Source organism: Anomaloglossus baeobatrachus, chromosome 3 (genome assembly GCF_048569485.1).
Source record: "Anomaloglossus baeobatrachus isolate aAnoBae1 chromosome 3, aAnoBae1.hap1, whole genome shotgun sequence".
NCBI lineage: Eukaryota > Metazoa > Chordata > Amphibia > Anura > Aromobatidae > Anomaloglossus > Anomaloglossus baeobatrachus.
In genome coordinates, this window is record NC_134355.1 from 494385642 (window position 1) to 494410793 (window position 25152).

The following is a 25152-nucleotide window of genomic DNA, read 5'->3' on the forward strand; positions in this document are numbered from 1 at the left end:
CTAGCATCGGCTAGCGATAGCACCCGCCCCCGTCGTACGTGCAATATTGTGTGATCGCTGCCGTAGCGAACATTTTTGCTACGGCAGCTTCAGATGCACATACCTGTGCAGCGACGTTGCTCTGGTTGGCGAACAGTCTCCTTTCTAAGGGGGCGGTTCGTACAGCGTCACAGCGACGTCACACGGCAGGCGTCCAATACAAGCGGAGGGGCAGAGATGAGCAGGATGTAATATCCCACCCACCTCCTTCCTTCCGCATTGCCAGTGGATGGAGGTAAGGAGATTTTTGTCACTCCTGCGGTGTCACACATAGCGATGTGTTACGAGGGGGACCCGGGGAAGCGTTCCAAGATGGGAAATGGACAGCTTCTGCCGGTCAAGGTCCACTGTGCGGTGTAAGGGACCGCTGCTATGGTGGGTGAAGAGTGAGCGGATTGCTGCTAGCGATCGTCTGGAATGTCACAGACGATCTATGTACACCGGTCTGCCCTAACCCGTGAGGGTTGTATGGCACGGATCTCACAGCTCAGTGTACCTGTTGCACAGGGAAGCACAGAGGTGCCCACGCACGTGTGCCAGTGGAAGTCACGAGAATATGGCACGAGGGTAGCACAGAGGTGCCCACGCACGTGTGCTTTCAATAACCAGGTGAGTCCGGTGGAGACTTGAGGAGCTCACCTGGGACAGAAACACGGCCTGTTGAAGGGGATACTGCCAGAGCAGCAAGGCAGGAACATGGCCTGCAAACCAGGTGCTGCCTAAGCAGCAAGGGCCAAGCCCACAAAAGACAGTAATGCCTGAGCAGTGGTGTGGCAGCACACTGCCAGACATCCAAACATAGAAGGACGGTCGCGCACCGCCATGATGGCAGGGGGAGCTTTTAAGGAGGTGTAGCTCCACCCAAGGGCGGGCGCGAGGCGGAGATGACGGACTTGACCCAATCAGGGTCCACGACGTCCCAGCCTGGCCAGTCAGGATTCACCACGTCACCAGCCTTGTCATCAAGCCGTGTGACGTCAGTGGGCGAAGCAGGACCCACCACCCATTGCACATGCTCACCCTCCTGCCTCTGGGAAATAGAGGCGGGATCCTCGGTCTCACAATGTGCAGAGATAACGGGAGTCTCACTGCTTCCCTGAGCAGCAAACCTCTGCACATTGCGCAACCTCGCAGACCTTCGGGGCTGCTGAGCAGGAGAACCCGTGGCAGGCCAGGAATGGGAGACTGCTTCACTCCTTGTAACAGGAGAACCACTAGTGTCACCCTTCTGCTGCCTCTCTGAGAAGGTATCTCCTGCGCAGTCTGGCAGACCTTCGGTGCTGCTGAGCAGGAGTGCTCGTGGCAGGCAAGGAATGGGAGACTGCCTCAGTCCTTGCCTCAGGATAGCCACAAGGTGTAACATTACCCCCCCGTCTAGGCCCCCTCCCGTGTCCGTGCTCGAAGGCCGCTATTAAACCCGGGGTGCGGATATGATCCTCCAGTTCCCAGGATCTATGCTCCGGCCCACTCCACGAGGTAGTACCTCTTGCCCCGTATGACTTTTGTCTCCTCAAGCTTCGCCACCTCAGGGTCGTCAGACGGGGAGTCGGTTTGAGCCGGCAGGGACCCCGAGAACTTATTAAGTCGTACGGGTTTCAGGAGGGACACGTGAAAGGTGTTGGCTATAGCCCAGCGTGGAGGGAGCTGGAGTCGGTATGCCACCGGGTTTACCTGCTGTAGTACTTTAAATGGACCCAGGTACCTAGGGGCGAACTTGGCTGCCTGTACCCGTAGGTTAACATTCTTAGAGGACAGCCACACTAGGTCACCAGGGGTGAAGGATGGTGGAGGGCGGCGGCGAACATCAGCCGTTGTCACCATCCGGTCTTTAGCCCTCTTAAGAGCCTTTTGAGTGTTATCCCAGATCTCCCGGGACTTGGTTGCCCAATCCTCCACTCTAGTATCGGGTGACGTAATGGGCATTGGAACCGGGATTCTGGGATGTTGTCCGTTATTGAGCAGGAACGGAGTCTGGCCAGAGGAGTCATGGACCGAATTGTTAATGGCAAATTCGGCCCAAGGAAGGGGGTTAGCCCAGTTGTCGTGGTGCGTGGAGATAAAATGGCGGAGGTAAGTTACCAAGGTCTGATTAGTCCTCTCCACCAGTCCATTGGTCTCGGGATGGTATGCGGAGATGTTCAGCTCTATCTGCAGGAGCTTACAGAGCTCTCTCCAGAAGCGAGATGTGAACTGGGGACCCCGGTCACTCACCACCTTGTCAGGCATGCCATGCAACCTAAATACATGCCGAATGAACAAGGTGGCGAGAGCACGTGACGTCGGGAGTCGTGGGAGAGGCACCAAGTGGACCATTTTACAGAAGTGATCCGTGATGACCCATACGACCCTGTGCCCTGCTGACTTGGGCAGATCTCCCAGGAAGTCCATCCCTACCACTTCCCAGGGACGATCCGGCACTGGCAGTGGGTGAAGAAGACCTGCCGGTCTCTGCCGGGACGGCATGCAGGCTCTTACATACTCCTGTATGTCCTGGGGTAGTCTCGGCCACCAATAATGCCTGGTCACAAGGTCTCTGGTCCTTTTGACCCCAAAGTGACCCCCGACCTTGGAGGCATGGGCCCACGATAGCACCTCGTTCCATAGTTCAGGGGGAACGAGGGTCTTGCCAGGTGGCACCTGGTCCAAAGAAGTGGGAGTGACCATCCTCAAGCTGTCCGGGGGTAGTATAAGACGAGGCTCCTCCTCGTCCTCCTCCAACACAACCATACAACGTGACAAGGCATCGGCCCGTACGTTCTTCTCACCGGCCAGGTGGCGGATAATAAAGCGGAACAGGGAGAAGAATAAAGACCAACGGGCCTGCCTTGGGTTCAGGCGTTGTGCTGTCTGGAGGTATGTGAGGTTTTTATGGTCAGAAAATACCTCAAATGGATGCTTCGCACCCTCCAGGAGATGCCGCCATTCCTGGAATGCTAATTTCATCGCCAGTAACTCCCTATCCCCTATGGAGTAGTTCCTCTCGGCCGGAGAAAAGGTCTTGGAGAAAAAGAAACACAGATGCTTCCTTCCTCGTTTGTTTTTCTGGTACAGGACTGCACCTGCATCAACCGAAGAGGCGTCTACCTCCAGTAGGAAGGGTTTGGAGATGTCTGGACGATGAAGGATGGGAGCTCTGGAGAAGTAAGTTTTGAGAGTGTGAAATGCCTCTACCGTTTTCCGTGTCCATGCTTTGGGATTAGCGCCCTTGCGGGTAAGGGCAATGATGGGTGCTGCCACCGTCGAGAAGTTGGGAATGAACTGGCGATAATAATTGATAAACCCCAAGAATCGCTGGATCGCCTTCAGCGAGCTGGGCTCAGGCCAGTTCATCACTGTCTCCAACTTCCCCGGATCCATTGCTAACCCCTGACTGGACACGATATACCCCAGGAATGGCAAGGATTCACGTTCAAAAACGCACTTTTCCAGCTTAGCATATAACGAATGGGTGTGGAGCCTCTTAAGTACTCGGATGACATCCCTCCGATGGGTGTCAAGATCGGGGGAGAAGATAAGAATGTCATCCAGGTATGCAACGACGGAAAGATACAAATCCCGGAAAATGTCATTCACAAAGTCTTGAAATACGGCGGGGGCATTGCAGAGTCCGAAGGGCATTACTAGATACTCGTAGTGACCGTCCCTTGTGTTAAAGGCGGTCTTCCACTCATCGCCCTTTCGGACTCGCACTAGATTATACGCCCCGCGTAGATCCACCTTTGTGAAGACCGTTGCCCCGCGGAATCGATCAAATAGCTCCGTAATGAGGGGCAAAGGGTATTTGTTCTTGATCGTGATTGCATTTAATCCCCTGTAATCGATACAGGGGCGCAGATCCCCTTCCTTCTTCTGCACAAAAAAGAACCCTGCACCGGCCGGTGAAATAGACTTGCGAATAAACCCCTTTGCCAGGCTGTCCTGAATATATTTGGACATAGCCTCCGTCTATGGAGCAGAGAGTGGATACACTCTGCCCCTAGGGGGCTCGGAGCCTGGCTTCAGGTCTATTCGGCAATCATATGGCCGGTGGGGAGGAAGGGTATCTGCGGCCCTTTTGGAAAAGACATCCCTGTAGGCCTCATAAGGTGTCAGTAAATCTGGCCCCCCTGTATTCCCTGAGGACCCAACCAACCTAATGGTAGCGGGTGGTTCGGTAGTCACGAGGTGCTCTCTACAGGATCCTGCCCAGGATGAGATCTCCCCTGTTGCCCAGTTGAGTATAGGAGCATGCTGTCTCAACCAGGGAAGACCCAGTAGGATCTCATCCGTCCCCCCTGGAAGCACCAGGAAGGACACCTGCTCATGGTGTCCCGGTGGTACATCCATCCTGAGAGGGATGGTGATCTGGGCGATGGGATCGAGTAGTAGGTACCCGGACCCTGAGTGGCTTGGGCAACAGAACCAGGGGAACTGAGTATCGGGTTGCCAGGGAGGTCGAAATGAAATTGCCATCAGCGCCCGAGTCCAAGCAAGCCAGGGCAGAGAAGAGAATAGTGCCGAACTGCAACTGGGCGCTGATAGTCAACCTAGAGGGAGAGGTAGCGTCTAGAGTCCCCCCTCTGATAGAAACTGGACGCTGTCTTTTCCCGACGGTTTGGGACATCGGGTAGCTATGTGTCCCCTCTGCCCACAGGAAAAGCAGATGACACAAGACCGAGAACCTGGGGCAGAGGAGACCGCCTTGGACACCTCCATTGACTCCACGGAGTCGCCTACAGGACTGGCTGGGAGACCTGTCTGATGGAAGACGGGAGCCAGACGCTTTTTAGGCCGAGAAGACGTGGGTGCTGAAGAGACCTCGAGCCTCCGCTCCGCCTGGCGGATGTCTATGCGAGAGGCAACCTGAATCAAGGACTCTAAAGTGGCAGGCACCTAACGCACGGCCGGTGCGTCTTTGACAAACCCTGCCAGGCCCTCCCAGAACACAGGGACAAGGACCTTATCTGGCCAGTCTAGCTCTGCGGCAAGTGTCCTAAAGTGTACAGCAAAGTCCCCGACTGAAGCGGACCCTTGCCGAAGTCGTAGGAGGCGCAGCGCGGAGTCGTGGGTGACTTGAGGCCCGAGGAACACCATTCTCATGGCCCCAAGATAAGCTGTTAAGTTATTCACCACCCGATCTCCGCGCTCCCACAACGGCGTGGACCACTTCAGCGCTCTCCCTGTGAGCAGGGACTGGACGAAGGCTACCTTCGCCTTCTCGGTAGCGTAAAGAGTCGCGGACAGCTCTAAGTAGGTGGTAACCTGGTTTATAAAACCACGGCACTCAGAGCTGTCGCCGCTAAAGCGCTCTGGAAGCGCAAGGCGAGGAGACCTTCCGCCCAATAGCACAGCCTGGGTAGCCGCCTGGGTGGCGACTGTCGTCAGAGTAGTCTTATCGGAGGAAGACTGCTCCACTGCTGCCAATCGTGACTCCAACTGCTGCACATAACGCAGCAACTGCTGCTGCTCTTCAGCCATAGCCAGGCCTTTGGCGCGACCGTAATGTTACGAGGGGGACCCGGGGAAGTGTGACAAGATGGGAAATGGACAGCTTCCGCCGGTCAAGGTCCACTGTGCGGTGTAAGGGACTGCTGCTAAGGTGGGTGAAGAGTTAGCGGGTTGCTGCTAGCGATCGTCTGGAATGTCACAGACGATCTATATACACCGGTCTGCCCTAACCCGTGAGGGTTGTATGGCACAGATCTCACGGCTCGGTGTACCTGTTGCACGGGTTAAGCACAGAGGTGCCCACGCACGTGTGCCAGTGGAAGTCACGAGAATATGGCACGAGGGTAGCACAGAGGTGCCCACGCACGTGTGCTTTCAATAACCAGGTGAGTCCGGTGGAGACTTGAGGAGCTCACCTGGGACAGAAACACGGCCTGTTGAAGGGAATACTGCCGGAGCAGCAAGGCAGGAACACGGCCTGCAAACCAGGTTCTGCCTAAGCAGCAAGGGCAAAGCCCACAAAAGACAGTAATGCCTGAGCAGTGGCGTGGCAGCACACTGCCAGACATCCAAACATAGAAGGACGATCGCACGCCGCCATGATGGCAGGGGGAGCTTTTAAGGAGGTGTAGCTCCACCCAAGGGCGGGCACGAGGCGGAGATGACGGACTTGACCCAATCAGGGTCCACGACGTCCCAGCCTGGCCAGTCAGGATTCACCACGTGACCAGCCTTGTCATCAAGCCATGTGACGTCAGTGGGCGAATCAGGACCCACCACGCATTGCACATGCTCACCCTCCTGCCTCTGGGAAATAGAGGCGGGATCCTCGGTCTCACAATGTGCAGAGATAACGGGAGTCTCACTGCTTCCCTGAGCAGCAAACCTCTTCACATTGCGCAACCTCGCAGACCTTCGGGGCCGCTGAGCAGGAGGACCCGCAGCAGGCCAGGAATGGGAGACCGCTTCACTCCTTGTAACAGGAGAACCACTAGGTGTCACCCTTCTGCTGCCTCTCTGAGAAGGAATCTCCTGCGCAGTCTGGCAGACCTTCGGCACTGCTGAGCAGGAGCGCTCGTGGCAGGCAAGGAATGGGAGACTGCCTCAGGAGAGCCACAAGGTGTAACATTGATGTGTGCTGCCGCAGGAATGACGAACAACATTGCTAAAAGCAATTAACAATTTTTTGATTCAGGACGACCTCTCTGTGGCGAACGATTTTTGCAACTTTTGGGATCGACTAAGGTCGCTCGTACGTGTCACATGCTGCGATGTTAACGTCGCCGGATGTGCGTCACAAACACCGTGACCCCGACGATATTACGTTAACGATATCGTAGCATGTAAAGCCCGCTTTACTGTACATATATACTGCAGTCTGGAAAGGATAGGATTCATGCTGGCCTTACACATTATTTAGTTTTGTATTTTTTTTCAACATCCCTGTTTTGATGCTGCAAGTGCTATTTATCACTGGTATCTCAATGACGAAATGATTGAATCTTCCAGGGAAAGGAGTCACTTTTACGCTAAGTGTGCACTAGAAAGTGTCTTTTTATTAAGAAAAAAACGACCCTCTTATAGAATCCCTCACCCGCGGTAAGAAAATGCACCAAAAACGTAACGAAATCTGCATGCAGTTTTACTGCGGTTTGCTGCGGATTTTGTGCGAATTTGCAGCGGATTTACTGCGGAATTTCCGCTTGTTGGTCCCTGCAGATTTTTACCATTATTTATGGCAAAAAACGCAGGTACCTGTGGAAAAGAAGTGACATGCTTGTTAATTTCGCAGCAGAAAATCTGCGGGTAAATCTGCGGGTATAAAAGAACGCAGTGTGCGCACAGCATTTTTTAAAACCCATAGGATTTTCTGGTGAATGACTGCAGCAATGTTAGACTCATTTTCTGCAGCAAATCAGCGGCAAATACGCGGCAAAATCCGCGGTAAATCCGCAGCGTGTGGACATTGCCTTACACTTTCCATTGTGACAGAGAGCATAGCCCTGAATGAGGATTCCCTTCTAAAATGTTTATAGGCCTAAAATGACTGTGTGGATAGAAAAATGTTCAAATTGTTTAAAAAAACAACAAAACTCATCTCAGTCACCCACCGTCAATATTGTTGCAACACAAGTGTTTACTTACTGCTCCAATGTTGACATCACTGTGATAAGGATATGTGACCACTGCAACCAATCACAAGATCTTTGGAGTGATGTGCTGCAGTTCTTGAGTGACAACTGAAGTCTCATGTCATGTGTCAGATGGTTACATTATTGTGTCGAAATACCTGGAAACGTTTGGGACACTGGTAGAATTTGCCAGAAGTGAATGAGTTTACTATTGTTTTTTCAAATCTGTTTAAACCTGAACATAAGCACAACCCAAGAGAGACAAAGGCAAAGCAGTCATGGGTCACAAAAAGGACCACAGGGTCAAAAATCAGTACAACATCTTTTGCAAAAATATAACAAATATTTATTTAAATACAATACATAGCAAAAGAAGTGACAATACAAAGGCATCATCAGAAAGAGTTAATAAATAACACTGATCAGGCTAAAGTTGTCTCACTGGTGTAAAACACGGGTCCACGTACCATATAGGGAGTAAAGGTATGATTATGTCAAATGATAACTCCTCTAAGCAACTATGCAGGGACTACAGATTTGCCCTTCATGGAATACCAAAGCATATACAGGGTTAGGGGGCATTACAGTATGTGTCCAAAGTAACGGGCACTCATTCAGTAAAAAGTTCCCAGTGCTCAGAGGAGCCAAATCCTAGACCATATTATAAACAGCCAGATAGGGAGTAAACAAAAATGAAGGCAAATGGAAAAACTCCCATCTTACACTCACCCATACTGGTTGCCGTGGAAGCCGAGGAAAACGGGGCACGTATATGTAAAACGGCTGAGTCTCGCTAATGTGAGTCTATAGGCCACTTTACATGCTACGACATCGCTAAAGCAATGTCGCTGGGGTCATGGAATTTGTGACGCACATCCGGCCGTGTTAGCGATGTCGTTGCGTGTGACACCTATGAGCTATTTTGAATCATCGCAAAAACGTTCAAAATTGCTAATCAGTGACATGCCCCCTATTCCCAGTTATCATTGCTGCTGCAGGTACGATGTTGTTCGTCGTTCCCGTGACAGCACACATCGCTATGTATGACACCGCAGGAACGAGGAACCTCACCTTACCTGCGTCCGCCGGCAATGAGGAAGGAAGGAGGTGGGCGGGATGTTATGTCCCGCTCATCTCCGCCCCTCCGCTTCTATTGGGTGGCCGCTTAGTGACGTCGATGTGACACCGCACGAACCCTCCCCCTTAGAAAGGAGATGGTTCACCGGTCACAGCGACGTCACTAGGCAGGTAAGTAGTTTGACGGGTCCGGGCGATGTTGTGCGCCACAGGCAGCGATTTGCCCGTGACGCACAAGCGATGGGGGTGGGAACGCATGCTAGCGATATCGGTAACGATATCGCAGCATGTAAAGCGGCCTTATGAGTGTGAGAAAAAAATGAACGTCACACAGACCGTCTGTATGCCACCTATTTTGTGTGGATATATTACCATTCTGTTACGGAAACTACTGTGAATTGTCCTGTAAATGATTGTAGAATTATATCTGATAAGACAAAAAACACATGGCAATTTCACATGGATACTAGGTGAGAAAATAATTGCACTCACAAGATATATGGAATACCAAACAGATTTCACTGGTTCAGCTTTTTATGGATTATAATGAGAGTGATATGTTAAACGCAAGAGTGAGTGAACCCTAATATTGGTGTCACACGAGCATATAAAAAATCTGACCAAATTTCATCTAGGAGATTAAGACAAGTGAAATTCATTTGGTAATCCATATGCCATGTAAGTGCAATGCGAGTGTGCAATTTTTTCTCACCTGGCATCTGTATGACATGCGTATGCCATCAGTATGACATGTGTTTTTTCTCAGCTGCTATTATTGTACAGTCATTTATAGGACCATTTAATGTTCTATGACACAGAATGGTAATGTATCCATAAAAAATGGACAGCATAAGGATGATCTGTGTGTTGTCCGTTCTTTTCTCACACCCATAGATTTGCAAAGGCGAATCTTGTCCAATTTATGCATCCACTCGCAGCATGCTGCAAGTTTCTTTCTCCTACCGAATACACAACAGAAAATAATTGCAGATCTGCTCTGCCTCATTGAATAACATTGATCTGAGTACATTGCAAACTTTTCTAGAATTGTACTCATTCAATTTATACACTCATGTGAACGAGGCATTAGAGTGTATGTGAAGCAAGACACTCCTCTACACAAAGTTTATGTGCCCATGACTTTTGCACTATGGTTATCTCAACAGCATTTGATAAATATTCTCAAATAGATAGAAAAAGAAACAGATGGGCAGATATTGCTTAGATAGATGCATGAGATAGATACTGTAGATACATAAATAGATAAGAAATGTAGGCAGATATACAGTGTGTCCACCGCCATTAAATTGAGAACAACGGCAGCTATAGGAATAGAAGTGGTGTCTAGGTATAGTAAAGTAGCCATGCGCTACGCAATGAAACCATCTATAGCGCCACCTGGTGGATAACAACGGAGTTAGCATTTTTATCTTGAAAATGGAAAAAGATAGAGAAAAAAAAAGAATTAAAAAATTGTAGGGCATCATCAATTCAATACGAATCGACACCTTGCTTACAGAAATGCTATGATATGAAACCCATGACCCCCCCAAACCATTGAATGCTGGTCACACATATGGCGCTCATTTAACTTTGATGCTCAAAGTGGCCACCGTCAGCTGCAATGCACATCTGGACTCTGGACAGCATACTGTATCTTGCTTCACGTTATGCAATATGGTAGGTGACACGTTTGCACAAGCATCTGTGATACGTCATCGTAGGTCCTGCAATGTTCGTGAAGGGGTTGCATACACTTGCTGTTTGATGTGACCTCACAGAAAGAAGTCCAATGGGGTCAGGTCAGGGGAGCGTGGAGACCACTCCATGCAGTCACCATACCCAATGACTTGTAGGAAGGTCTCCATGAGGTATCACTTCACGTCTTATGAGTTTTACACATTATTCATTGCATTTCTGTATGCAAGGTGTCGATTTGTATTGAATTGATGATGCCCTACAACTTTGTAATTCCCTTTTTTTTCTCTATCTCGTTCCATTTTTGAGATAAAAATGCTAACTCCGTTGTTTTCCACCAAGTGGCGCTATAGGTGGTTTCAATGCTTAGCTACTTTACTATACCTAGACACCACGTTTATGCCTATAGCTGCCGCCGTTCTCAAATTAATGGCGGAGGACAGGATATGGGTGGACAAACTGTGTAAAGAGGGATACTATAGACAGCTAGACACAGACATACAATAGCTATATATGTTGACATATGGGCATATATATAATATATATATATATATATATATGTGTATATATATATATATATATATATATATGTATATATATATATATATATATATATATATATATATATACATATATATATATATATATATATATATATATGTAAAGAGAGAGAAAGAGAGAGAGAGTAAAGCGGGCTTTACACGCTCCAGTATATCTAACGATGTGTCGGCGGGGTCACGTCGTAAGTGACGCACATCCGGCATCGTTAGTGGTATTGTAGTGTGTGAAACCTACGTGCGATTGCGATTGAACGAATAAACGTTGATCGCATACACGTCGTTCAAAACCTAAAAAATTGAACTTTGGGTTGTTCAATGTTCCCATGGCAGCACACATCGCAGTGTGTGACACCCCGGGAACGATGAACTGCAGCTTACCTGTGTCCCGCGGCTCCTACCAGCTATGCGGAAGGAAGGAGGTGGGTGGAATGTTTACGTCCCGCTCATCTCCACCCCTCTGCTTCTATTGGCCAGCTGCCGTGTGACGTCGCTGTGACGTCGAACGTCCCTCCCACTTAAGGAAGTGGATGTTCTCCGCCCACATCGAGGTCGCATAGTAGGTAAGTACGTGTGACGGCAATTAATTGTTTGTGCGACACGGTCAATAAATTGAACGTGCTGCCCATACGATGGGGGCATGTCACATCGCATACGATATCGTATGCTTAATTGTAAGGTGTAAAGCCGGCTTAAGTGAGAAAGAGCAGTACTCCAATGTCAGAAAGTGATTTTTTTTTTTTTTTTTAAATCCACACCTACCTTTTTATTAATTTGAGGCAATTTTTTTGTATTTGTATACAAAATGTTTTGGGTGATAAATCTTAAGAGCTTTGTGCCCTTTATTTTTGCATGAAAAGCGATGCATATATCTATTTATATAAAGCATTTTAATGGGCTGCATGGGCTTTTCCCTCATTAAGTGGCGCTATAGGTGGTTTCAATGCGTACCTACTTTACTATACCTTGACACCACTTCTATGCCTATAGCTGCCGCCGTTCTCAAATTAATGGCAGAGGACAGGATATGGGTGGACACACTGTATAAAGAGGGATACTTTAGACAGCTAGACACAGACATACAATAGCTATATATGTTGACTAGAGATGAGCGAACCGGTCGCGGTTCGGCTCTAGGTCGGTTCGCCGAACGGAGGTCCCGTTCGAGTTCGGCTCGTCGAACGTTCGACGAACCGAACTCGAACTGCATAGGAAACAATGGCAGGCAATCACAAACACATAAAAACACCTAGAAAACACCCACAAAGGTGTCCAAAAGGTGACAAACAACTCACAACACAACACAAACACATGGGAAAGTGACAAGGACATATACTCATGCAAAAAACAAAAGAGCTGGACAAGGAAAAAGAGGAAGACACACAGATATATGAGTATATGCAAGGAAACATCGATGCCATTACTGTGCAACTTGAGCCCTGCTCATTTTAGGCTTCCAATCTGGATAAATTGCCTGAGATTGCCACATACACCTTGGGGATCTTGTCGTGTCATGCAGCCAGCGTTCTCTCGGAACCTGTCTTCAGTGCTGCTGGGGGTCTGCTGGCAGATAAGCACACGCGTCTGTCCACTGACAATGTGGACATGGCTCTCAGAGGACTTTTCTTCCCCTGGGTCAGCCAGGGGAGGCGAAAGGCACGCGTATTTTTGAGAGTGCTTCATGCAAAGCATCTTTTTCCTCTTGAAAATTGGGTCAACTGATGCCAGTCAAGTGGGGTGTGTGTGGCCCAATTAGTGGAAACGAGGGAGACTGTGGTTGGAGTCCCCTCGCTGTGTTTCTAAAAGAACCAAAATGAACAAATCATGGCTCTCAGAGGACTTTTCTTCCCCTGGGTCAGCCAGGGGACAGGAAAGGCACGCGTATTTTTGAGAGTGCTTCATGCAAAGCATCTGTTTCATTTTGAAAAGGGGGGTCAAGTGATGCCAGTCAAGTGGGGTGTGTGTGTCCCAATTAGTGGAAACGAGGGAGACTGTGGTTGGAGTCCCCTCGCTGTGTTTCTAAAAGAACCAAGATGAACAAGTCATGGCTCTCAGAGGACTTTTCTTCCCCTGGGTCAGCCAGGGGACGGGAAAGGCACACGTATTTTTGAGAGTGCTTCATGCAAAGCATCTTTTTCTTTTTCAAAAGGGGGGTCAACTGATGCCAGTCAAGTGGGGTGTGTGTGGCCCAATTAGTGGCAACGAGGGAGACTGTAGCTGGAGTCCCCTCGCTGTGTTTCTAAAAGAACCAAGATGAACAAGTCATGGCTCTCAGAGGACTTTTCTTCCCCTGGGTCAGCCAGGGGGCGGGAAAGGCACACGTATTTTTGAGAGTGCTTCATGCGAAGCATCTTTTTCTTTTTCAAAAGGGGGGTTAACTGATGCCAGTCAAGTGGGGTGTGTGTGGCCCAATTAGTGGCAACGAGGGAGACTGTGGTTGGAGTCCCCTCGCTGTGTTTCTAAAAAAACCAAGATGAACAAGTCATGGCTCTCAGAGGACTTTTTTTCCCCTGGGTCAGCCAGGGGACGGGAAAGGCACACGTATTTTTGAGAGTGCTTCATGCAAAGCATCTGTTTCATTTTGAAAAGGGGGGTCAAGTGATGCCAGTCAAGTGGGGTGTGTGTGGCCCAATTCGTGGCAACGAGGGAGACTGTGGTTGGAGTCCCCTCGCTGTGTTTTACATGATTTTCGAAGGGCATGACATGCCTAAGAGGTTGAGTTTTATCATCTGCAACTTGTTGGCAACAGAAAGGCTGCCTTTACACCATTTTGAGACCGAGGATTTTTGAGACCTTATGCCCATTGCAGTGCCCCAAGAGCCGATGGCCAGTCGTCACTCCTTTTCCAAGAAGGCGTGCCTGCGCTACCACAGTAGGTCGCACACAACCTCACCGATTCCTTGAGAAACTCTCTGTGTGACAGGGTGCATTTCAACACAGATACTTTGACCAGTAAGCATGGACAGGGGAGTTACATGTTGCTGACTGGGCACTTGGTAACTATGGTGAGAGATGGAGAATGGTTTGCTGTACAAGTCTTGCCGTCCCCACGACTTGTGTGTCAATCCTTCCTCTGTATGTACAAGTTCCTCCACTGCTTCTGCCTCCTCAACCTCGTGTGGGTCCTCCACCTCGGCCCAAACCCTGTGTGGTCAGGCCACCCTTCCTTGTAACTGCGCCCAAGGAATCCCACACACCTCCTTACTATGCTGGCAGCAGAGCTCAAGGCCATCAGGCGGTCAAATGTTTACTTTGAAATGTCTGGGAAATGTGAGACACCGCTGAGGAATTGTGGACGGTTAGCTCTGGAGAGTGAGACCGAGTTTCATCAACGGTTGTCTACACTCAACCAGCAGTCAGGGGAGGTCGGGTGCGACAATGATGCAAACCAGTCTGCGACCCTTCTTCAGGGGAATGTGACACACGTGCCTTGTATGGCTCACGTGTTGAACCTGGTTGTCCAGCAATTTTTAAAACACTATCCCGGCCTACATGGCCTTCTGACCAGGGCACGGTGTAACGCCTGCCTGGATCGACACACTCAGATGGGCTGTAAAGGATAGGCTAGAGGCAAGCCACTCACCAAGCTGGACACCCAGAACCCTGAAACCCTCTAACCCCTATACAGTGATTTGGAATTACACAGGGCCCAAGTTGATCAATACCTGTGGAAGGCTGCAGTTCCAGAGAATAGTAGTCATGCAGGGTCAAAAACATTAATTGAGGAAGAGGAAAAGAATGGGATGGCCATGACTTAATCAGAAAACAAGCAGAGGTGAAATGCGGATCGGCCAACGAGGTACATAAACAGCAAGCAGGAAACGTAGTCAGGTAACAAGCACACAAACTCATAAAACTGAACTGGGGGTAACAGTAACAAGAGGTTCATAGCTTTGTCTGGCAGTGGTCTACAGACAGGAGGGGCCTAAAAAAGGGTGTGGTGTCTTCCCATTGGGACCAGAGTACAAATTGATTGAGTGGACTACGTTGGTGACTTAACAGCCGTGTGCGGCAATGATGCAAACCTGTCTGCGGCCCTTCGTCAGGGCAATGTGACACACGGGCCTTGTATGGCTCACGTGTTGAATCTGATTCTCCAGCAATTTTTAAAATACCATCCCGGCCTACATGGCCTTTTGCAGCGGGCACGCTGCTATGTGCTCACTTTCATCCTTCGCACCCAGCAGCTCAACAACTTTCATCGCTCTGGAAGTCTTAGGGTCTGGCAGTTAAACGCCGGAAATGCGATGTTCCGACACGCAGGAATTGGAATCTACACATGTTGCAGGGTGTGTGGCAGCACCACAGAGCCCTGCTGAAATACGGTATGACGTATACCCTGGGCTAACTTGATCCAGAGGTGGTGCAGATCACGCTGCTGGAGTGGTGTCAGATCAAGGACCTATGCACCCTTTTACACAGTTTACAAATGTCGACAAAGATGTTTAGCACTGGCAATGCCATTCTCAGCGTGACATTTCTGGTCATCTACATGATGGAGCACACTGTAAGCATTATTCGGAGTCAGCTATTGGTCCAAGAGGAAGGTGAGGAAGTACAGGAGGAGTCATATGCAGAAGGGATAATAAGATCTATAAGGTCCATACGGTAAGCGGCACCTAGGCAGCAGTTATGGTGGGGGATAGGGATTAACAAGGGCGCATAGTATCAGCAAAAATTGGTGAGGACGGTGCAGGAGCCATGAAGAAATGGAGGACGAACTTGCGATGGGCATGGAAGACTCAGCAGATGAGTGAGAGCTTGCTCACATTTCGGTTGTGCGAGGTTGGGGGGAGAGAGCAGAGGAAGGAGGCACGATTCTCACCTCTCTGCCACCAACACACCAAGGACTTGGTCCTCCTGGATGCACAAGACACATGAGCGTCTTCTTGCTGCACTACCTACAACATGACCCTCGGATTGTACGAATTCGAAGTAATGCTAACTACTGGGTTGCCACACTGTTAGATCCCCGGTACAAGACAAAATTTGGTGAAATAATTCCTGCCATAGAAAGGGACGCACGTGTACAGGAGTATCTTCAGAAGGTGGTACGCAATCTTCGATCTGATTTTCCACTAAACACCAGTGCTGCACAGAGTGAATCTCAACGCTTTGTCATGGATAGGAGGAAATGGTCTTTTACTTGTCCACATCTGAGGGACCAAGGGCTGGCTGCTGTGCTGAGATGGCATTGAGTACGGTGTCCCTGCAGAGTTGCACTTTTGGTCATATACAAAATGAGTTGAAAAAGGACAGATGCTGGTGGAAAGGGGAACAGGTGTGTTGGAAAGGGGAAAAAAGTTTTGGTCCCTGGGTTTGGTGGTTAAGCAAGAGTAACATTTGATGAAGAAACACCATCTGTTACGGTGGGACTGGCAGATTTGGATAAGGTGGTATATACTATGTTACCGCTATATAACGAAAATTAATAAGAAAAGAAAGAGAAAGGTATATATCCCCATCAGCAGTAAGTGTCCACCGTGCTCCCAGATGGAAAAGGAGAGGTTGGCAACTGGAAGGTTCGGTGGAGGATACAGAGCTGTGTGGCTATGAAACTAATAGTAGCCTGAACCAAGTTAGACGCCATTCGGATCTTGAGACTGGGAGACCTGTTAGCGTCACAGGGTCCACACGCCCACCCAGCCCAGGAACTCCCTGTTAACATCACAGGGGCCATTCAGTACGCTGACCGTGTGCATTGGGGCCACACCTGTGGACAGCAGGCGCATCAGCAGCAGCAGGCCTGTTAATGCCACTGGGCTGCACAAGCAGGACTTGTAGGACAGGACCTGGTCTTAACCGTTCTGCGTTACCAACTGTGGTGGCGGCCTGCATCGACGCCCTATCCCTGCCTACCTCTGGCCTAAAGCCGCAATGGGTTCAACATATGGAGGTGTGCTCTTTCGGAGCATAATAGAAGACTGCGCACCTCCTTGTTTTCTCCAGCCCCTTTTATAACCTGGGTCCGCCCCAAACCAGGGTGGACCACAATGCACCTCCTGGAGACAAAAGCAGAGTGATACATCATGAGTGGCATAACTAGCATCCTATTTGGAACTGCAACTTCAATGATGACCTCATGGCTGTCATGACCCAAACACCTCACCAGTCATCGTCTGACCATCATGAATGAGGTGACAAGTCATAGGGGCGGGCCTCTGCAAGCCATTTGGGAGTGGCCTGGCCACATCGTCAGGACACCTGATGCCCTGTGGTCTAAATGGGCCCCCCACATCAGGGGCAGGGCCAAAGAGTTCATTACCGGACCTAGTTTCTGATGCAGTAAGTGCCTGACCATGGTCAGTTGCATGAAATACAGTCTCTGAAAAAAGACTATCAGCTTTAGCATGGTGTCTAGGCACAACACAGGACTTAGACCCGGCACAGAGTGCAAGTACCTGTGCAAAGAGGCTTTTCGCACTAAGTGTGGGAGCATGCGCTGTAGCCCGAAATGAAGACTTAGCCTCAGGAATGGCACAGTCAGGCTGAGCATACTCACTAGGCGAAACACTGGAGTTAGGCTGCGGCTGGGGTAAATCGGCACACGCATGCACACTAGCTGCCTCTCCACACTTAGACGTGGAGGAGAAAGCAGCCAGCTGGACAACCCGAGGCACAGGCCTAAATGGCAGCTGAAGCCTGGGTGCAACTGAAACCGCAGCAGGCTGCTTGCATTTAAGGCGTCACCGTTTTGTAACAACAAATACCATCCAAAAGAACAGGTGTACTTCTTCCCATGGATAATCTGATATGATCCCTTTTTTCATGGACACGACCATCGCTAACAAATGTAGATGAGGCCAAAACAGCAGCTGCTTCAATGGATCTGAAGTGCTCCATAAAGTGGCCTCTCCTCCACCCCAATTAAAAGATCCCAAATACTCCATTCCTCAGTGGTGTCAATCCAATCGCACTTGCTTCCTAACAGCTCTCAAGTTTCCACCAGCCCTGCTGAGTATGGGGTGACAGAGATGGTTGAGTTTGCATAGCTGTTCAGTCGCACTATAGCCTGGGAATCAGAGGTCTGCTCCAAAGCTGCAATGAGTACAGACAAGGAAGTTATTATTATTTTTATTATTATTGATTTATAGAGCACCATTGATTCCATGGTGCTGTACATGAGAAGGGGGTTACATACAGAATACATATACAAGTAACTATAGACAGACTGGTACAGAGGGAAGAGGGCCCTGCCCTTGCGGGATTACATTCTAAAGGATTTTTGGGAGGAGACAGTAGGAGTGGTTTAGGTTGAGCGTCAAGTACGTATGGTGGTGGTGTCATTGAAGGTTATAGTCATTTCTGAACAGATGAGTTTTCAGATTCAGTTTGAAGCTTGCGTGTGTAGCAGATAATCTGACGTGTTGAGGTAGCGAGTTCCATGAGACAGGGGAAATGATCTGCGCAGATGGCCAGAAGCTTTGTGAGTGGGATCCAGGCCCCGATGAAGAAGGTGCTGAGCCTAATCTACACCCTCATTTCCAAAAAGTAAATCCTCCTGGTGGAGACAATGGGGAACATGATGAGGAGCACAGATACCTGATTGGAAGGACAACTTTACTATTCGGTCAGGGCAGGAAGAGGTTGTCTCGGAGGACTCAGGACGAGGGGAATGAAAACACACAGAGTTATTGATGAGGTTGGAGACCACACTTACTGTCAAACCAAAGTCAGCCAGTCGATGAGGTCAGCAGAGGAGGTGGAGGAGGATGCTACTGATGACGAGGTTACGTTGCGTCTTCCTGGCCAGAGACAAAGTACTGGAAGCACGTCAACAACTGAATCCTGGACCACAACTTTGACTCTGAGCAGAAGTCGTGTTGGCTATGCAGGTCGCATGGGCTGTAAGCCTTTCCTAGCCTGTGAATTTTTGGACATCGCAAAGGATCACCCAAGTCATGGAATCTGTAAGATTTGTCAACAATCTGTAAGTAGAAGGCAAAAACTCACAATTTTGAGTACTTCCTCCATGAAGTATCACATGGATATGAATTGACAGCATGAAAGTGTATTGCTCAGCTTTAGCAACTGTCAACGCAATATGCTTATTTGCCGTTCATTGCATGCATTGTTGCAGACTACACACAAGGGACTGCTGTTTTTTTTTGGATCTGCCTTTGGTCACTATAGCAATATAAAATTGCTCTTCGGGTGTGGACTTGGAGATGCTGTCTATGAACAGAAGGAAAAGCTAAAGGTGTGTGTTACAGCAAGGAGCCACCGCGGAAACACTTCGTTCAATTGTCAGGGGAGTCATGTTGTACTTTGATGATGAGCCCCGTAATGCCAGTGAGCAGCATCCTGTGCCACAGATCAACATTCTTACAGTACTGTCTATACTGTTTACCGTGAGAGGAGCGTAAAGTCTGTATTTCTGGAAACTGGACATCACAGTACCCGGGTACGGTAGGCTGTGCCCAGACAATAATGCGGGCACGCAACACTTTGTTTTATTAGTAAAACACATATCTGTTCTGGGTAGGCCGACTATATAGACAAGAAGACTTGCTGCCTCTGCACTGTCAAATTGTCACATACAGTTTAAATCATAGAGGGACAGCAACACATGTTTGCATTGACTGTTGCTTTTCAAGATTTCCATGACTGTGTTGCAGAGCTGTGTGGTTTGCATTCACACTGTTATCATCTGCATTATCTGTGAGGCTTCAGCTAACAAGGGTATTCAGGGGGGGTAATGTGTTTTGACTATGTTTAGGTAGATAACTTGGAAGCTCTTGGGATGCGCCACTGGTAAGTCGTGTTCAAACACACACACACACACACACACACACAAACACACAATTACTGCTACACAGAGGGATTAGCAGGTAGTAGGCAACAGAAAAGATTGTTCAATTATTTAAATTGTATGCATGGTTCTTATTGTTTGTTTTGGTAAAGTTAAACAATCATTTATCAACCCAACTGCCTAGAGTCCTTTTCCTGTTGCCTGGTTTTGCTACATACTGGGTAGCCCACCCTGTACACAACTTAAAATGAAGCATAAGTCGCAATGTGAATTTCACTGTGCTACAATGCAGCCTAGCGTGCCTGTGCAACCACCGCCTGCCCCATCAAGTGCATCTGCGTGCTCTTCATCCTCTGTGACTGTGGGGACAGCAGTCACACATGGTTTTTCACACTGAACTTCCACTCCTTTACCAGCAACAGGGAGTGTGATTGGCAGGTCATCACTTGTTTTGGAAGTGGAAACAGAAGGTATTGTTGAGCTGTCAGACATCGAGAGAACCATCATTGGATGCAGCTGCATTATATCCACGCCTACACCTTCATCACAGATTGGCTGGACTACCTGCAGTTAATAATTGCATTCCAGAAATGGAAAGGAGAGTAGAATGCACATGTGTTGTACCTTGCTTGGTAGCAAAGGAACACTAACTTAGTATTCCAGACAATTTTAGGATGGCTGAAAAAGAGTCAGCTCTTTGGGCAAATTAAATAGTGTGGCAAAAGTGGACAGATGGGTACAGTGGCCGTGTTCTGTGGGTACCAGAACAGTAAAAGAAGCCTCACTTTCCATCCCTCCTAATGATCAAATGCAGCAAGGAATTCCCTGAGTTTGCTATAAAATTACCATAGCTAAATGTGCATGAGGGTAGAATGCAGAGGTGCTTGAGATTGCTTGGCACAAGTGGCAAAATAAAGGAGTCCAACAGCCACTTTTTGTATGCCACTAAATGGCAGTATTTTTTGCTATCATTATAGCTTATTAAAAACAGAGCAGGAGGGTGTCCTGCACAGGTGCTAGAAATAGCTTGCCACCAGTGGGGCACTAATGGAATACAACAGCCAGTTCTATGATGCCACTAAATGGCAGTATTTTTTGCTATCATTATAGCTTATTAAAAACAGAGCAGGAGGGTGTCCTGCACAGGTGCTAGAAATAGCTTGCCACCAGTGGGGCACTAATGGAAGACAACAGCCAGTCCTATGATGCCACTAAATGGCAGTATTTTTTGCTATCATTATAGCTGATTAAAAACAGAGCAGGAGGGTGTCATGCACAGGTGCTAGAAATAGCTTGGCACCAGTGGGGCACTAATGGAATACAACAGCCAGTTCTATGATGCCACTAAGTTTACTCAATTTTTGGTATTATAACGTCTTAGTAAGTAACAATGAGTTTGAGTGTGCAATGCAGGCAGACGTGCTGCAAATATCTTTGCACTAGTGGGACTATACAAAAGTCCAATAGCCACGTTTAGGATGCCACTAGGTTCACTGAGTGTTTGCTAGTATAATGGCTTAGTAACAATGAGTTTGAGTGTGCAATGCAGGCAGACGTGCTGCAAATATCTTTGCACTAGTGGGACTATACAGAAGTCCAATAGCCACGTTTAGGATGCCACTAGGTTCACTGAGTGTTTGCTAGTATAATGGCTTAGTAACAATGAGTTTGAGTGTGTAATGCAGGCAGACGTGCTGCAAATATCTTTGCATTAGTGGGACTATACAGAAGTCCAATAGCCACGTTTAGGATGCCACTAGGTTCACTGAGTGTTTGCTAGTATAATGGCTTAGTAACAATGAGTTTGAGTGTGCAATGCAGGCAGAGGTGCTGCAAATATCTTTGCACTTGTGGGACGATACAGAAGTCCAACAGCCATGTTTTGGATGCCACTAGGTTCACTGAGTGTTTGCTAGTAAAATGGCTTTGTAACAATGAGTTTGAGTGTGCAATGCAGGCAGAGGTGCTGCAAATATCTTTGCACTTGTGGGACGATACAGAAGTCCAACAGCCACGTTTAGGATGCCACTAGGTTCACTGAGTGTTTGCTAGTATAATGGCTTAGTAACATTGAGTTTGAGTGTGCAATGCAGGCAGAGGTGGTGCAAATATCTTTGCACTTGTGGGACGATACAGAAGTCCAACAGCCATGTTTAGGATGCCACTAGGTTCACTGAGTGTTTGCTAGTATAATGGCTTTGTAACAATGAGTTTGAGTGTGCAATGCAGGCAGAGGTGCTGCAAATATCTTTGCACTTGTGGGACGATACAGAAGTCCAACAGCCATGTTTAGGATGCCACTAGGTTCACTGAGTGTTTGCTAGTATAATGGCTTAGTAACAATGAGTTTGAGTGTGCAATGCAGGCAGACGTGCTGCAAATATCTTTGCACTAGTGGGGCGATACAGAAGTCCAATAGCCACGTTTAGGATGCCGCTAAGTTCACTAAGTGTTTGCTAGTATAATGGCTTAGTAACTATCAGTTTGAGTGTGCAATGCAGGCAGACATGCTGCAAATATCTGTGCAGTACTGGGACTATACAGAAGTCCAACAGCCACGTTTAGGATGCCACTAGTTACACTCAGTGTTTGCTAGTATAATGGCTTAGTAACTATCAGTTTGAGTGTGCAATGCAGGCAGACGTGCTGCAAATATCTGTGCACTACTTTGACTATACAGAAGTCCAACAGCCACGTTTAGGATGCCACTAGGTACACTCAGTGTTTGCTAGTATAATGGCTTAGTTATAATGAGTTTGAGTGTGCAATGCAGGTAGAGGTGCTGCAAATATCTGTGCACTACTGGGACTATACAGAAGTCCAATAGCCACGTTTAGGATGCCACTAGGTACACTCAGTGTTTGCTAGTATGATGGCTTAGTTATAATGAGTTGGAGTGTGTAGAGGACAGGAGGGTACAGTGCCAGGATTGTGGAGCTCTGGGTAGAGGAATGGAAGCCTGCCTTTCTATTCCCTCCTAATGGGGAAATGCAGTGAGGAAATCCCTGACCTTAGCTACACAGACGCTGTCTCTGTTTTCAGGACCTGTCACCTATGGCTCTGACCCTGCCGGTACGAGCCCTTAAAAGGACTGATAGAAAGTGCTCTCCCTAAGCTGTCCAGCGCTGTGTATGGAGCGCATACAGCAGTATCGGCGATAGGACAAAGGACGGAGCTGCGCCAGTGATGTCTGACACCAAGGACGCAGAAGAGATAATGGCGTCCGGACGGGCAGATACTCGTTTTTATAATGCAGGGACATGTGACATGGACATCCTATCATACATACCGTTGCTTCTCTGGCTAAAAGTCCACTTAGCTGTGTGTGTGTCTGGGATTGGCTGACATAATGGCCCTCCCCACTACACGCGCGCGCTTAGGGAAGGAAGACAAGGAAAAAAAAAAAAATGGCGATCGCCATTATACAAACAGCAGTGATCTGAAGGCGCTGTTCCCACACACTATACACTGAAATGTCATAATAGTGTGAGTCACAGAGTGACTTACACTATTACAGCGGAAAGCCAGCTAGGAATTAGCTGTTTTTTTGCTGCTAGAACCGTTCTCGAACGTTTCTAGAACTATCAAGCTTTTGCAAAAAGCTTGCGTTCTAGTTCGATCTAGAACAGGCCCCAAAATCACTCAAGCCTAGAACTGGAGAACCTCGAACCGCGAACCGCGCTCAACTCTAATGTTGACGTATGGACATATCTATATATATTTAATATATATATATATATATATATATATATATATATATATATATATATATATATATATGTAAAGAGAGAGAAAGAGAGAGAGAGTAAGTGAGAAAGAGCAGCACTACAAAGTCAGAAAGTGATTTTTTTTTTCTTTTAAATCCACACCTACCTTTTTATTAATATGATGCAATGTTTTTGTATTTGTATGTAAAATGTTTTGGGTGATAAATCTTAAGCGCTTTGTGCCCTTTATTTTTGCATGAAAAGTGATGCATATATCTATTTTTATAGAGCCTTTTAATGGGCTGCATGGGCTTTTCCCTCATTAATCCTTCACCAGTTAAGCAGGTAAAAGGTCTGGAGCTGATTCCAGAAGTGTCATTTGCACTTTGAACTTGTTGTCGTGAACTCACGAGATGGTAAAGGCATTGTGCTGTGGCATAGAACTGCACATTTTCGAGTGGCCTTTTATTGTGGACAGCCTAAGGCACACCTGTGCAATAATCATTCTGTTTAATTATCATCTTAATATGCCACACCTTGGAGGTGGATGGATTATTTCAGCAAAGTAGAAATTCACTACCACAGATTTAGACACAATTTTGAACAATATTTTAGTGAAAATGCTTTTTGTGTACATAGAAAAGTCTTAAATGCCTGAGTTCAGCTCATAAAAAATGGGAGCAAAAACAAAAGTGTCGCGCTAATATTTTTGTTCAGTGTAAATATATATATATATATATATATATTTATATATACAGAGAGAGATATGCGATACATGCAAAGATACGGAAAGAGAGTTAAGACATTTGGTAATGAAGACAATGCAACATCTTAAAAATGTGTTAACACCATTACTGGTTGTGCTGCAGTAGGGGAATCTCCTGACTCTACAAGATCAGAAACATTGTTGGTATATTTCCCACAGTGTGGGAATCTAATCTCATGCATCCAAGAACCTCCGGATCTTCTCATAAACAAAAAAAAAATATCAAATAACACATCCACCATAATGGGGGATTGTCTCACATTAAAACTTTTCTGTAAATCTGATTCATAGATTTAGGGAAGAATAGAATACCATTGTTCATTGTTGGCAATAGCGTTTGCCTTGTTGTTTGATTATAGTAATTTTTTTTTAAATCTTTTATTGTTTGTATATTTAAAAAATAGCTCAGCTTTATTGAAATTTACTGCTCTAAAATGCAAAAACACACAAAATGCATGGACTATAACTATATTTGTAAGAAAGCAGTCATGCTTCGTGCTTTCCTTAATCAAGAATCAGCAAAAACACTATTGCATGCCCTCATCATCTCCCGTCTCGACTACTGCAACCTCCTGCTCTTTGGCCTCCCTTCCAACACTTTTGCACCCCTCCAATCTATCCTAAACTCTGCAGCACAATTAATCCACCTCTCCCCTCACTATTCCCTGGCCTCACCACTCTGCCAATCCCTTCACAGGCTTCCCATTGCCCAAAGACTTCAGTTAAAAAAATTATCCATGACATACAAAGCCATCGGGGGCGCCCAGTTACGTTAGGGTGTCATACCCTCCGTTGATAGGCAGGGGTCAGAAACAGTGACATATTAGGGTCACTGGAGTGTAGGTGTGTATTTAATTATTAACTTTCACACCATTATGACCTCTGTCTACAATTATTCTAGATTCGACTACCCCTTATCTATATGATCTCTCCCTTATTTAATTTTTATCTAATTTCTGTGTTTTGATTTTGCGGGTTCATTCACCTGGGCGATTTT